Below are 15,042 nucleotides of genomic sequence, written 5' to 3'. Positions count from 1 at the left end.
GAGAGTGGCTGGAAACTGCCCAGCAGGAAAGGAGCTGGAGGTGTTTGTTGACAGCAGCTGAACATGAGCCAGTGTGAGCCAAGAGGGCCACCAGCATCCTGACCTGGATCAGCAATGGTGTGGCCAGCAGGACCAGGGCAGTCATTGTGCTCCTGTACTGGGCCCTGGTGAGGCCACACCTGGAGCACCAGGTTCAGTTTTCAGCCTCCACTCAGAGAAGCTGAGCTGGTTGCAGTATTCCAGGTGAGGTGTCACCAAAGCAGAGGGGCAGAATCACCTCTCCCTGCTTTGGATGCAGCCCAGGCTGCCATTGGCCTTCTGTGCTGCCAGTGCCTATTGCTGGCTCCTGTCTAGTTTCTCCCCCACCAGCACACCCACATCCTTCTCTGCAGGGCTGCTCTTAATCTCATCATCCCCCAGACAGGACTGATATCAAGGATTGCCTTGACCTATGTGCAGGGCCTAGCACTTCACCTTATTGAACCTCATGAGTTCTCCTCAGCCAGCTCTCCAGCCTGTCTAGGTCTCTTCTGGATGGCTCCCATCCCTCAGTCATGTCAGCTGCACCACTCTTCTTGGTGTCATATGCAAACTTGCTGAGGGTGCCTCAGTCTTGCTGTCTGTGTCATTGATGAAAATATTGAACAGCACTGGTCCCTGTACAGACCCCTGAGGGACACCCTCCTCCACCTGGACATTGATCTGTTGACCCTTTGTATGTGATCATCCAAACAATTCCTTATCCACTGCACAGTCCACCCATCAAATCCACATAACTCCAGCTCAGAGAGAAGGATGTTGTGGGAGACTCCGTCAAAGGCTTCACAGAAGTCCAGTTAGGCAACATCTGTTGGTCTTCCCCTGTCCACTGATGTAGTTACACCATCATAGAAATCCACTAGGCTGGTCAGGCAGGACTCGCCCTTAGTGCCTGTCCTGGCTGTCTCAAATCACTGCCCTCTCTTCCAGCTTCTAGGAGGATCTGTTCCATGGTCTTCCCAGGCAGAGGTGAGGCTGTCAGGTTGGTAGTTCCAGGTTCCTCTTTTTCACCCTGTTTAAAACTGGGCTGAACATCTCCCTGGTCCCAGTCTCCAAGGGCTTCATCTGGCTGCCAGGAATTTTCAGCTATCATGGAGAGTGGCTTTGCAACTCCATCAGCTAATTCCTTCAGGACTCAGAGATGCATCTCATCAGGTCCCATAGATTTATGTATGTTTACGTTCCTCGGGTGGTCCTGAACTTGATCTTCCATTATGGTGGGACCCCCCTGGTCCACACCTAGTGGTCCATTGACTTGGGAGGGGTGAGGAGCAAGACTGCCAGCACAGACTGAGCCTGTCCAGAGCAGGGCAGCCAGGCTGGAGAAGGGCCTGGAACCCCTAGGCTAGAGGAGCGGCTGAGAGAGCTGGGGGTGTTCAGGCTGGAGAAGAGGAGACTGAAGGAGATCTCATTGCTCTCTACAGCTCCCTGAAGGGAGTTGGAGTGAAGAGGGACAGCCTCTGCTCCCTGGTGGTGAGGGACAGGAGCAGAGGGAATGGTTTCCAAGCTGCACCAAGGGAGGCTCAGGCTGGATCTCAGGAAATATTTCTGCCCTGAAAGGGTTCTCAGACATTGGAACAGGCTGCTCAGGGCAGTGCTGGAGTCACCATCCCTGAGGGTGTTCAAGCAGCTGTGGACCTGGTGCTTAGGGACATGGTTTATTGTTGAGCCTTCAGTGCTGGATCAAGGGTTGGACTGGATGAGCTTGGGTATTTTCTGTCATTCTGTGATTTTTGTGATTTTGGGCAGGGGTCTTCCAGCTAGGTGTGGTGTCTCTGATGGTCTTTCAAGTTTGAACTTTGTCTGCTTTGAATTCCTTTTCCTTACATCACTCAGTTGAAGGAATTGATTTAGGGACCAGAACTCCAGACACTGTCTTACTGATAGAAGGAGATGCTTTAACCCTGATGGGCAGCAAACCCTGGGAACAGAGTGCAGCTAGAAAGGAAAACATAGATAGGTTGACTCCCAGTAGTCACTGTGACCTAAGGGAGTTATGCAGGGACCTGATAACAGGAACTCGGTAATTACCAAGTTGTAGCATCGAAGATGCAGAATTATGGAATCCTTTTATCTCTTGCCTGACGTATGCTTAAGCCTTCTAAAAAACATATGCGTTCGTGTGATACTTTCTCTCTGTAGCCAATCATGAATTTACAACTGTAGTTTGGACATAGTAATGACCAATTACAAGCTGCCTTCTGATATTATGTTAACCTATATAAAGAAAAAGCTTTGTACAATAAATCAACACTTTGCTTGTATCAGGCTTTGTCCCGTCTCTCGCATTATGGCACTCAGTTTGCCAGGTCCTGCACCACATTCATTGGTAGTGGGTGATCTGAAGGAGACTTTAGCAGTTAAGGAAAGATTGCGGCCAGGAAGGCCAATGGCATCCTGGCCTGTATCTCAGGAATAGTGTAGCCAGCAGGACAAGGGAGGTTATTCTTCCACTGTACTCAGCTCTGGTCAGGCCACACCTTGAGTCTTGTGTCCAGTTCTGGGCTCCTCAATTCAAGAGAGATGTTGAGGTACTGGAACGTGTCCAGAGAAGGGCAACGAAGCTGGTGAAGGGCCTGGAACACAAACCCTATGAGGAGAGGCTGAGGGAGCTGGGGGTGTTCAGCCTGGAGAAGAGGAAGCTCAAGGGTGACCTCACTGCTGTCTACAACTACCTGAGGGGAGGTTGTAGGCAGGTGGGGGTTGGTCTCTTCTCCCAGGCAGCCACCAGCAGAACAAGAGGACACAGTCTCAAGTTGTTCCAGGGGAGATATAAGCTGGACATTAGGAGGAAGTTCTTCACAGAGAGGGTGACTGCCCATTGAAATGGGCTGCCCAGGGAGGTGATGGAGTCGCCATCACTGCAGACATTCAAGAGGAGACTGGATGAGGCACTTAGGGCCATGGTCTGGTTGATTGCTTAGGGCTGGGTGGTCAGTTGGACTGGATGATCTTGGAGGTTGATGTGAAATGTAAATTCTCACCGAAAATAAGCGGCGGAGATATTTATAAAGGTTTATAAATATTTATTTACACTATATTACAACTTATTTACAAGTGATATTTACAGGTTCTAATGTTCAGTTGGAAAGAATCAATTCTGCAGAATGTATATAGGTAGGCCCTTTAAATAGTTTGAGGAAATCTAGACGTTTAGAAAGTGAAACTAACTTGGAAAGAGGTACGAGAGATGGGGGGTGAGTGCTTGTCGGGGATCGGCAAGTCTAAAACAGGCAGTTTGGCACAAACTACTACAGAAACTCTATGAAGAAATATTTAGCTTACTCACTAACTGAAGAAACTTTGCGAGGTCTTTTCTTTGGTTTGGTATTCCCGGAAATTGTAGCACGGATGTATCATAATAAAGCAATTAAAATGGCGCTGACCGTGTGGCGCTGTGCCGCGTGGTTGCAGCTCCTCTCGGAACAAAAGGGTCCTGGGAGTTTGACGGTGAGTCTCGGAGGCTTTTGCAAGTCAGTTTGCGGGCGGCGCTGTATAAACAAGCTTGCCGCTCCAGGGGAAAAACCTTGTCGCTGCGGTCACAGGATACAGCCAAAAGCGGTTCCTCTGTGAAGCTGGGGCGACCCTTTCCGCGGTCTATGGAGATCGGCCGGGGAGGTGCCGGTTCCGCTGAGACGATGTCGCCACCTCAGGGCAGCTGTAGCGATCCAGGATGGGTGGTGTTCTCGCCGGTCAGTCAGGCAAAGGCGGTGATCTGCGGTGATGCACTCGAACACACCGGTTCGAGTCCTGGGCAAAGTGGACCTCTTGGCAGCACACGGCACGAGGCAAACATGGGCACGCACACGGGAACAGGCACGGAGTATAAGCACGGAACACAGGAGCACGGAACACGGGTTTACCAAACAACCCCTATTTAACATTTGTCACACAAACATTGGTCAAAGTGAACATCCTTGTAAACAGAGCAATTAACCAATGAACTGATGTTTCACCAAATATAGTGTGAGCATAACTCCTAACAAAGCCAGCATGAGCATGTCGCCTGATCTTTGTTTACCCCGAAAGGCCCAGGGAATTGTCTACCCAGACAAAGGGGTGCCAAGACTTCCCGCCCACTCCAGAAGGGAGAGGAAAGAGGGGGTTCAAGCTGAACATGTAGGGACATGTCCTGCCACTATCTAGAATGTAGTCTTGGGCATTCACCACAGAGATCTCTTCCAACCTGGTTGATTCTATGATTCTATGATTTTATGATTGTGGAGGCTTCTGTCCTAAGGATGCGAAGACTCTGTGTTAGATACATGCAGTAAGGATGTGGTGAAAGTGCTGAGGTGGCCTTAGCTGCCCAAGCTAATGAACATTTGTAAGCATTCTCCAGCACTTTCAGTAAAGTGCCATTATAATTAGGGCTTTGAAATCTTTGATTTTGGGGGCCTGGGGTTTTGTTGATTTTGTTTTAGGACTATTTCAGCTGCATGCTCCCGCCTAGGTTTGTTTCTGCGAAGGATGGGGATCAAGCAACTGTCTTCCCACCTTACCAGAGAGAAGCAGTTTGTGCCATAGGAGGCTCTTCTGCTTCACAAGCCTCTGGATAGTCTTGCTGTGTTACTTTAAAACATGCAGGGTACACAGAAAACTCAACCCATTAGCAGAATATTGTTTGCTTTTGCAGTAGAGAGCAAAGCCTGAGTGGGTCTGCTCCTTGGAATAGGCCCTGTGTGGCCTCAGAATGAAGGCAGGATTAAGATCTTACTTTTAGACTACTGCTTATCTAAATTCTGTCCCAAAGAGATTTGCAGAGTTAGGCTACAAGCATTGTAGCCTGTGAGGTGTGTAATTCAGGGCTTTAACGGAAGAAGGATTTGTACTCAGTGCCAAGCTTTCTGAAGAGGCTAGGGAAATCCAGGAGATGACTTGGCAGAGACATTTGTCCTGGGGTAAGGAAAGGAGATTTCATCTAAGCCTTTTGTATTAACCCATCCTAATAAAATAATGCTTTAAAAAAGGCTCTCGGTGTCTTCAGAAATGAAAATACCTGCTGCTGGATGAGATAAAAAGCCGAAGGCTTTCCAAGATCTGAAAAGGGAAAGAAATAGTCTGGGTTTGTCCTTCTCCTGTCAATAATATTAAAGTCATCCAAAGATACCAACCTGAGAAAGCAACTGCTTTCAGACTCAGCCCTGGGCAGCTCCAGCTGGACAAGCTCCTTCCAGTCTCACTTGGTCAGAACCTTGGCCTCAGTTATCCCTGCTCAGTTATCCACTGAGCAGGGATAACTGATATCCCACTCATTTATCCCTGCTCAGTGGGGTAAAAGAGCAGGAGCTGCTTGGAGTGTCCTCTGGACTGCCCCAGGTTCACTGCTTTCAAGTTCCTGTTCTGTGAAGGTGGAGAGATCAGACACTTGTCACAGAATCACAGCATCACAGAATACAGCCAGCTGGAAGAGACCTCCAAGCTCATCCAGTCCAACCCTTGACCCGGCACTGAAGGCTCAACACCAAACCTAAGCACCAGGTCCACAGCTACTTGAACACCCCCAGGGATGGTGACTCCAGCAGTGCCCTGGACAGCCTGTTCCAATGTCTGAGAACCCTTCCAGGGCAGAAATATTTCCTGAGATCCAACCTGAGCCTCCCCTGGTGCAGCCTGGAACCATTTCCTCTGGCCCTGTGGGGCAGAGATGGATGTGATGGGGTAGAAGGGAGGGATAGATGGCTCCATGACTGGAAGCCTAGTTTCATGCTGAGCCATGGCTGAGACTGAGGGTTGTCAGTGCTCACCCGTGGAATACCTGAGTGGAGACTGTTACAGCCACTGTTCTGAGGGCAGCTGCTGGACGTGTGCAGAGTGCAGGATTCATTAGCTGACTAATTCCTTAGCACACTGTGTAGAGCAAAACAATAGCATTCCATGGGTGCCAAGAGCAACATCTTCACATTGGCACCCTGTGATTGGAACATACAGCAGAGGCCACCTCCTTGACACACTGGCAGCTCTTATTGGGAAAAAAAATAGCTTATCTATGTGGTTGTATTTTACTGGTTAAGGGATTGATAACAAATAATATAAAAGACAGCCACTCTGAGCAAGAGTTATCTTGGATTAGGGACTTAGGTAGGAATGGCTTCAGTTAGGGCTGCTGGGGACTTCTGCTTCTGTCATTTAGCTACCTCTGGCCAGGGCTTCAGTGTGGGGATGCTGCTAGGGATATGCTCAGGACTTCTGTTACCTGCTTTGTCTGTAAAGGGCTTCTGGGACTTGTGCTGTAAGTGGGACTCTGAGCAATAAAGGACTTCTGGGGACAACTTCTGAGATTCTCTCTGCATGCCTGGAATCTCATTGCTATATAGCAGCAGGGTTTGTGCCTTCATTCATCACCCAATGGCAGCCTGTATCAGGAGAAGAGAAATAACAGTGTCCACATGGGAGTGCAGCCTCTCTGACTCCTCTGCCTGCTGCAGCGTCTCCTGGAAGAGCTGCTTGGCTCTCCTTCCTCATGCTCCCCTGGCTGCTTGCTGTGACAGCATGGAACAACATCAAGGCTTGGAGCAGTCTTGCTGAGAGTGAGGGCATCATCTGAATGCTGAATTTCTCTGCCTTGCTTTCAGCTGACAGCGTGGGAGCATTCCTTGTGACAGAAAAAGTGCAGCTTTATTTTGGAAAAGGTTCCTATGCTTCATCATGTGGAGAAAAATACAAATACCAAAGCTGATCAAGGACTCAAAAAAGGGGCACTGGACATTGTGTTACAGAGGCCAAAAAGGCAGCACAGGTGTAAAGCTGGCCCTGTAATTGCAGGGAGGCCAAGGCTACCTGGCCACTTGGTTGGAGCTAGGAGACAAGGCACCTTCCTGTTCACGTGCTGAGTTTCTAGGTTGCCCAGTGTCAGGTCTCTTAGCTCCACAGGATGTGGCATGAAGGCTTCAGTGTCTGGCTGAGAGCAGGCAGCCTCCCTGCACAAATGGCACTCAACTGAATCTTCGTTTGGCCTTATGGTTGTCAGAGGAAAGCTTTGATCTTCTCTTTTGCCACTCCTGTGCTGTAAAGCACTGGGTAGGCGTTCCTGGGGCTGTTTGCTGCTACCTGGAGCCACAGCTCACCATAAAGGCACTGGAGGTGGAAAAAATCCATAGCCCTGAGGATGCAGTGAGCTGGGAGCAGGCTGGTGCAGCACTCAACCTCAGGTGCAGCTGGCATTGTGTGGTTTGTGCCAGCTGGGTGATAGAGTGTTGGTGTCAATATGTGCATGGGCTTGCCAGGACAGGACATGCAAAGTGGTGTTATAGCTCCAGGCTCCTGATAATCAGGTCAGGTTTGGTGGCACCATGAGGTGGTTAGCTGAGGAGGAATGTGATTATGTCGCTGCTGCTGTGACATAAGCTGCCATGGGAGAGATGGGGACTGTGCTCCACAGAGCCTGGCCGGCTTGGCCACTGCTGCTGCCTGGAGCAGCACCGTGCGTGGTGGTAGGCAGTGGCTGCGTGTGATGGTGGGGACTGATGGCTGCCACTGCCATGGCTGAGTGTTTCACCATGCAGAGCAGTCCCTGAGTACTTTTTGCAGGCAGGAGAGGTGAGACTGGGGAGCTCAGTGCAAATGCCACTGCTGCTGGAGTCCAAGCCTTTGCTGTCTCCCCACAGGATGCCTGAGATCCCATGGCTTGAAAGCATACCAAAGGTCAACACACCTGCCCTGGCTCAGGCCAGAAGGACTCTTATCAGTCCTCAAGGCTGTTCAAGGACAAGGTCCTGGCAACAGCTGCGAGTGGGTGCACAGTAAGCTGGTGGGAGGGGTAGGTTTTGAGTGGGACAGGGCTCAGCAGCAACTTCAGGCTTGTTTAAAGGACTGAGCTAAGTCACAGTGCCTGTGGGGTGACCTATCAACCAGATTTTTCCCCCTTTGGGATATGAAATGGGTTTGCGCACACAATTTCTCAAGCTATAAACTTCCCTCTTCTGGCCAGACCCAATTTTGTGATGCTCTATCCAGTGTCAACAGTTTCCTGATGGGCAGCCCCTGTGCTGACTAGGGGCTCTCTTCAAGGGTTTCTTTCAGCTGGGTGTGCTGCTGTGCTGTTCTTGGTGTCTAAGAAGCTGCAAGCTCCTACCAGATCTTCCCCCACTGCTGGACCTTGAGGGAGTTGCTCTGGGGTGTGGATTCTTAAATGTCTGCTAATGGCTTCCTGCACTGGGAACACTTCCCCGTGTGCTGCTTGTTCTCACAAAACCTCTGAGGTCTTGACCCTTCTGACATGTGTGGCTAAAATGACAAGCCCCAAAACTGTCCAAGGCAGGGCACCTGTTAGTTGGAGGCAGTGGATTACAAAAGTCTTTTCTAGAAGATATCTCCCAGGAGAACACAGGGAACAAATCTTGTTCTGCAGTAAGCAACCCTCGGCGTGACACCAGGCTGGGCTTGGGAACACACAGCGTGTCCATGAGTTTGGGCTTGAAAAGTGCAGATGCTTAGAGCCATCTCAAGTCTCTTTCTGTTCCTCTCTTTGTTGCCCTGGTCTGCAGGGCCAGCTGGGAGTCCCAGGGGTCCCTTACCAAAGGGCACACCAGAGTGGCTTTCCCAAGATCAGGGCATTCACTGACATGATCCTGGGGTCATTTGCGACAGGCAGCTGTCACCTCACAAGTTCCCAGTGGGGTAGTATGGCTGCTGGCTGGCTTGGAAATGCCCAGAGCCACTTGGTGTCCTGGGCTGGGCTTCAGAGGAGAGGCTTAACTGTCTGCTCAGCATCCCCAGGGACACCCTTCATTTAATTACTTCAGTGACAGCAAACACATAGAAAAGAAAATCCTTGATAACCTCCCAGGATCCTTGATACTCCTAAGGCAGTTGAAAGTAGGGGTGAAGCAGGGCATTGCAAGCCTCCATCAAAGCAGAGCTGCTGCCTGGTTGTGTTGCTGCAGTCATGCCAGAGCCCTTGCTCCTGCCAACTGTGCCTGGGAGCCATGGGCATACTGGCCTGGGGGGAACTGAGGGCACCAAGGAAGCTGAAATAGAGGCATCATTTAAGGTCCTGTCAGAGGAGAAAAGCACCTGGACAAGAGAAGGAAGTTCTTGCAAATGGAAAGTGGCACACACCTGGGTCTCCTTGTGTTTTTCTGCAGGGTATTGCAGGTGTTCCTCAGTCATCAGCACCCTAAGGATGTTGCTGGCACTGTGTCTGCTTGAAAGCAGTGTTCCTGCTGGGTTTCCTAGCTGGTGCTCGTTTGCCTTAATGATGTGGGCACTAAATCACTGAGACACCGGGCTGGTGTGGATGGGGATGCTTGTGTGTCCCTCAGCTGGGTTGGGCACAGGATCAGCACTCTCTGCTTTGACAGGTGATGATGATTGTGTGATAGCTTGCACCTTCCTGGCCAGCTGCAAGAGCAGACAGATGCTGTTAAGGCTGCTCTGCATGCTGCTTGTTGCAGGGAAAGTGATCCGTGCTTGCAGGTGAGGCAGGGTGACACAGCAGGGTGCCCTGTGGAGTGTAGCTTGGTGTGGCAGTTTAGGCTGGGTGCCCCCTGCCACTGCTGCATGAGACACACCTCTGGTGTCCCGGGTGCCCGCCCAATAGGGGTGGACACAGGAAATGGCATATTTCTACCCATAAATCCTGCGCCCTATAAAGCCATCTGCAGAGTCATCCTCTTTCTCTTTTCTTCCCTCTCCGCTCCCATGGGAGATGTCCTCTCTTAACGGGTAATGCCGGGGGGGGGGGTATCTCAGGCCTCTTAGGCCTGACTAGGCCTAATGCCAGGAGGAGAATGGAGGGGGGGGGGCAGTCTCAGACCTGGCCAGCCTGTGACTTGCCTAGCAGTGGGAGAGGGGGGGGAAGGAAGAGCCCTGAGGGATTGAGTAGACCCTCAGGTGGGAGGAAGGGAGGATTGGGAAGCTTTTGGGAATTCTGTGGGGGACTCTGTATGCTTTGGGATGTTCTTTTCCACTATGCTTCGTAGTTTGTATTTTTTTCTGTACTTTCACGAATCGCTTTTCCACTTAAACTTTCCATCACTCTCCAATCCGTTTGCGTGTGTCATTCTTTTGTCCCTTTCGGGGCAAGAGATGTTCTGGCTGGCCTCAAACCAGCACACTTGGCTGAGTGCATCACATGGGCATGCAGCCTGTGTCTGTGTGCTGCGGAAAGTGAAAGGGGAGGGAGGAGCTGGGGCTCTCCTCTTACCTTAGCACTGAATATGTTGCTCTTGATGGACATTGAGGGAGCAGGCAGGAGGGAGGGCAAGGCAGGCAGCTGGACAGCAAGCCAGGTTAGCCATACGTGAAGCTGAGCCTGGCTGGGAGCGGCCACCAAAGTAACCAGGGGTTCTTCCACATCCTAACATGTGCTCCGGTCCACGGGAGCTTCAGTCCACAACTGAACTTGCCTGGCTGACCTGTCAAATTTGTTGCAACTCCTGACACTTCTCCCTGTGAGTGGAGTTGATTTTAAGTCCCTGTTAATCCCTTTCCCGGTTCCCCTAAAGGAAATGGAGCCATGGAGCTGTAGGTACCAGAGCACAGGATGATGACAGCCTTGTTGTGCCAGGCTACTTATAAGTTCCTGATGCCACCTGTGCAAACCTGCTTGTTCCCACTGTGTTTGTGGTGTTGGTCGTAAGGGTGCTTGAAGTGATCACCAGTTTGAGGGAGGAGTTTGTGAGTACACCTGGTCTGGGCAGCTCTGCAGGGCACTGCTACCATGAATCTTAGGGCAGTAACTGCCCAGGGAGCTGCTCTTACATTCTGGGCTGCAGTGGAGGGACACTCCTGGAGATGGAGTTTTATTACACAGCTACATCTTAGCAACCATGTTTGCAAGACAGCAATGAATGGGTAGTAAATACTCTTAAAGTCAGGTATCTAGAAGCCATTAAAAGCTTAAAGAACTGCTTATGTCTAAATGCTGGCTTTCTGCCCCAGAAAGTGACTTTGAAACTGCATTGTGACCTGTGGAACCTGTCCTTCACATGGTGAACATGACCCCTGGACATCTCAGAGAGAAGGAACGGATTCCTGTTGCTTTCCTTGATGGAGGCTGTCATACAGAAGTACAAGTCTGGGGCCTTGGGCAGATGTGGACACAACTTGTGATCTCTAGCAGCTAGATGTTCTCAACATGCCCTATGCCAGCTCTGGTGGAGGGGGTCTGCAGTGCTTTAGAAGAGAGTCTGTGACATGCCTAAAATGAAGTTTCCGGTCATACCTCCACCCAGGAGAGCTTGTGTGACTGCTCCAAGTGTGTCCCTTGAATCCTGCATTGGTGCCTGGGATAAATGCTGCTCCTGGCTCCATGTGCCTCCAGCTGCCAGCAGCTCCCCAGGGAGCTGTCAGGGAGAGAGCTAATTGCTCCTTCTTGCCTACATCTCTCCCTGGGCCCTGCTGTTCAGTGGGGACAGGAGTGCTGTGGAAGGGCTGGAGGGCTGAGCACATGCTCTTCTGGGTACCCTGTCCTGCTCTGGAGTACATGGGAGTGCAGCAAAGATGTTTGTGGCTGTGATGGCCCAGTCTCTTGTCACCAGCTGGGTTCCTCATGTCCCAGCTGCCTCCTGTTCCTGCATGACCCAGATTTTTGTTTAACTTGACTTTCTCAAATAACCTAAATGAGTCTTGGGTGCTCTCATAGCTGGGTTGGTGTAACCCACAAGACACCCTGATCCCATATTACAGCAGCATTTATATTGATGGAGAAGTGTTGTGATGCCCATCACAACCTCTAGAGGAAGTGGCCCTGTTCCTGACCCGTGAGTCCACAGGGCTAGAGCACATGGTCACAGAACCACAGAATGGGTTGGGTTGGAAGGGACCTTAAAGACCAACCCCCCTGCCATAGGCAGGGACATCTCCTACTAGATCGGGTTGTTCAAGGTCCCATCCAACCTGGCCATGAACACCTCCAGTGAGAGGGCATCCACAGCCTCCATGGGCAACCTGTTCCAGTGTCTTCCCACCTGAGGGAAGCCAACATGGCCTAGTAAGTTTCCTGCCTTCTGTCACCTCTTCATAGAATCACAGGATGCCTTGGATTGGAAGGGACCTTAAAGGCCACTAATCCAACTCCCTGCCATGAGCAGGGTCACCTCTAACTAGAGGAGGTTCCTCAGAGCCCCAACCAAACTGCCCTGGAATGGTTCCAGGGATGGGACACCCACATTCTCTTTGGGCAACCTGGGCCAGGGTTTCACCACCTTTATAGTGAAGAATTTTTTCCTCAATTTAAAGCCATTACCCCTTGTCCTATCACTACAAGTCACTCTCCAGGCTTCTTTGTAGGCCCCCTTTAAGTACTGGAAGGTCACAACAAGGTTTCCCTGAAGCCTTTTGTTCTCCAGGCAGAACAACCCCAACTCCCTCAGCATGGCCTCACAGCAGAGGGCTTCCAGTGGTGGATGCTATGTGGCTTCCCTCAACAAGTACCCTTGTCCTCGGGGGTGAAGGGACTGGATAGCAGCTGGGAGGGGAGAGGGCTGGAGCAGAGGGGAGAAGACAGCCCACCATGAGAGGTGGGGTAGAACATGCTTTCTTTCCTTACTCTGGGGTCGCAGGAGCTCTTTCTGGCTTCGTGCAAGTACTGGTAAATCCTGGTGCCAGGATCTGTTGCCATTTGATGTTCTGTGATCTAACAGTGGTGTCTTTGGGCCAGGCATGTCTGGCCCTGGGACTGCCCTTGCCCTGAGCCCAGTGCAGGGAAGCAGAGTGTTTCCGGGTGCTGCCTTGGACAGGGCAAGGGGATCTGCCTCTGCCAGCTACGGTCCCACCGCAGGGTGCGTGAAATTCCTGCCCTAGAGGGGGACACAGGAGGGGCGATAGTGGGGGTCGCCTGTGCTGTGAATCACGGAGGAGCCTGGGCGTGGAGCCGCAAACGAGCGATGCCGCTGCTGTGTGCGGAGAGCTGGACAGCTGCCCCGGGAGCCGCGGCCCTTTGTCCCGGGAGGGGCTGCAGCGCCGGCGGAAGCCCTGAGGGAGACAGCTGCCCCGGGCAGGCGATGCCAGCCTGTGTCGGGGGGCAGGTGCCCCGGGCAGGCGATGCCAGCCTGTGCAGGAGCCGGTGCGCGGTGCGGGGGGTGGCGCAGCGCCGCTGGGGCGGGGCCGGACCGAGCTGAGCTGATCCGAGCCGAGCCCGCTCCCGCCGCGGGAGTGGCGCCGCGTCCTGCGGGACCCGCACAGGTGAGTCGCCGCTCGGACCGGGCGGGGGTTGCTGAGGCCCGGCCCTGGCTGTCCGGTGCCGTCTCTCGCCCTGTCCTCGCCGGGAAACTGCGGAGCGGGAGGGTGGAACCCCCCGGAACACGAGAGGTCTCCGTCCCTATCGCCCGCTCCTTTCTCCTCTCCAGGAGGAGACCGGGCCGGTGGAGCTCGCCCCTCCCCACGGCCAGCCGGGCCCCGTCCCGTCGAGCTGGCCTGGGGCAGCGGCCCTGCCCTATCCGCGGTCTCCGGGCAAGCTGCAGGGGGCTCCGGCACCGAGCCCCGGCCTCTTTGGGAGCGCTTGGGGAGATGCAGGGCGCCGCTGCTTTATCGCTGAAGCTGCGTTGGTTGCTCTGCGGCCCTGTTCCCTCCTTCATGGGATGGAGCCGGAGCCGGCTTGTGTCCCCACAGCCTGCCTTTGTCCAGAAGCTGCCTGACGGAAGCGGCCGAGGGGCAGGGGATGGGGCAACGCTGTGCGGAGAGCAATGGTGAGAAGGAGCAGCTTCGGCGCCGGGTGGTTTGGGAATTCCTCTGGCCTGGACTGGTCCCGAGAGAAGCTGGAGGTGGTTTCCCAGCTGCTGCCCCCGGGACCTGCTCGGTGGTTCATTGACCCCGATGTCTCCAGCACTGACCTTAGTCTGAAGTTGCAGAAGGGCTGTGGGGTTTTTGGAAGACTTAAAGAAAAAATTAGACCCCAAGGCGGGGAATGGAGTTTGTGCTTGGATTGGGATTCTAGGCAGCTGCTCTGTGTCACCCGTATGTCCAAGCAAGCGGTGTGCCTTTGTTGCTGTTCCGATGCTGCTTGCACATGCTGTGCACATGCTGGCTCCAATCGATTTGCTGAAGGAGACATTTTCAGCCCAGACCTCTGCTTTGTGGAAGTGGTCCCTCATCCCCTGCTCTTTCTTGTGCCTGACTTGGAAACACGGATCTGCCCCAGAGCAGCCCTAGGAACGGGGCCCTGTTGTGGCAAGAAATGGCTCAGGGCAGCTCAGGCAGGATTCTCCCAGCAGCTCCAGGGTCTCTTTCTTCCATTTCCTGTTCAGTAATTCTAGCACAGAAACAGTACCCAGGAGAGAGCTGCATGATCCTGCCTTCTGCTTCAATCCCAAATGTATCCTGTTTTTTTTTTTAAAAAAAACAACACTCAAACAACAGGGGAAGCTGAGTCAGGCTGTTCAAAACCTGCATGTGAAGTGTAGTAAAGCTGTAGGGTGAACAAATGGTACAAAGACAGCATTGTGTAGGGAGGGCATGGCAGTTACCATGCAAAGTCAATCCCAGCATGGCATTGACCTGCAAGGGGCCAAACAGATGCCAGCTGGAACTGAAGTGTTCAGTGCAGAGCTACTTGTGTGTGGTTGGTTGCAAATCACATGCCAGTGCTCCTGTCCCTCAACGGAAAAGGAATATGAAACCAAGCTGGATGCAGGCAGGGAGGGAGCTGTCTGCAGTGCTGAGCCATCAGTTCATCACAGGATGGGACTTTCGGCGTGCGGAAGAGTGGGGAGCACTGAGAACCCCATAGGGACCTTGTTGGAGTGTCCTTGCCTGGCCTTTCCATAGGCTGGAGTCCGGGCTGAGTTATTCAGGGTGCCTGGTCTGTATTTTCTTGCCCTTTCCCTGTTGAATCTTGGTGCTCCAGGAATGGGAGCTCTTCCAGGAATGTCCTGGCTCTGTGGAGTACAATGCACGTGCGTTTCCAGCATCTCTGTTGTGCTGTTCCACCAGGCAAGGTCGTCCTCATACAGTAAGTCCTTCAGTACTCCTTGCTGCTGATGCTTGCTGTTGCTACCCCTTCTTTTCTCTTTCCATTATTGGTGTCATCATTGCCAGGCTTGCTGCTTTCTAGTGGCCTGT

The sequence above is a fragment of the Indicator indicator genome, chromosome 28, assembly GCF_027791375.1.
Source record: "Indicator indicator isolate 239-I01 chromosome 28, UM_Iind_1.1, whole genome shotgun sequence".
Taxonomy (NCBI): domain Eukaryota; kingdom Metazoa; phylum Chordata; class Aves; order Piciformes; family Indicatoridae; genus Indicator; species Indicator indicator.
The sequence above is the reverse complement of the archived record's forward strand: the minus strand, read 5'-3'. Positions refer to the sequence as shown.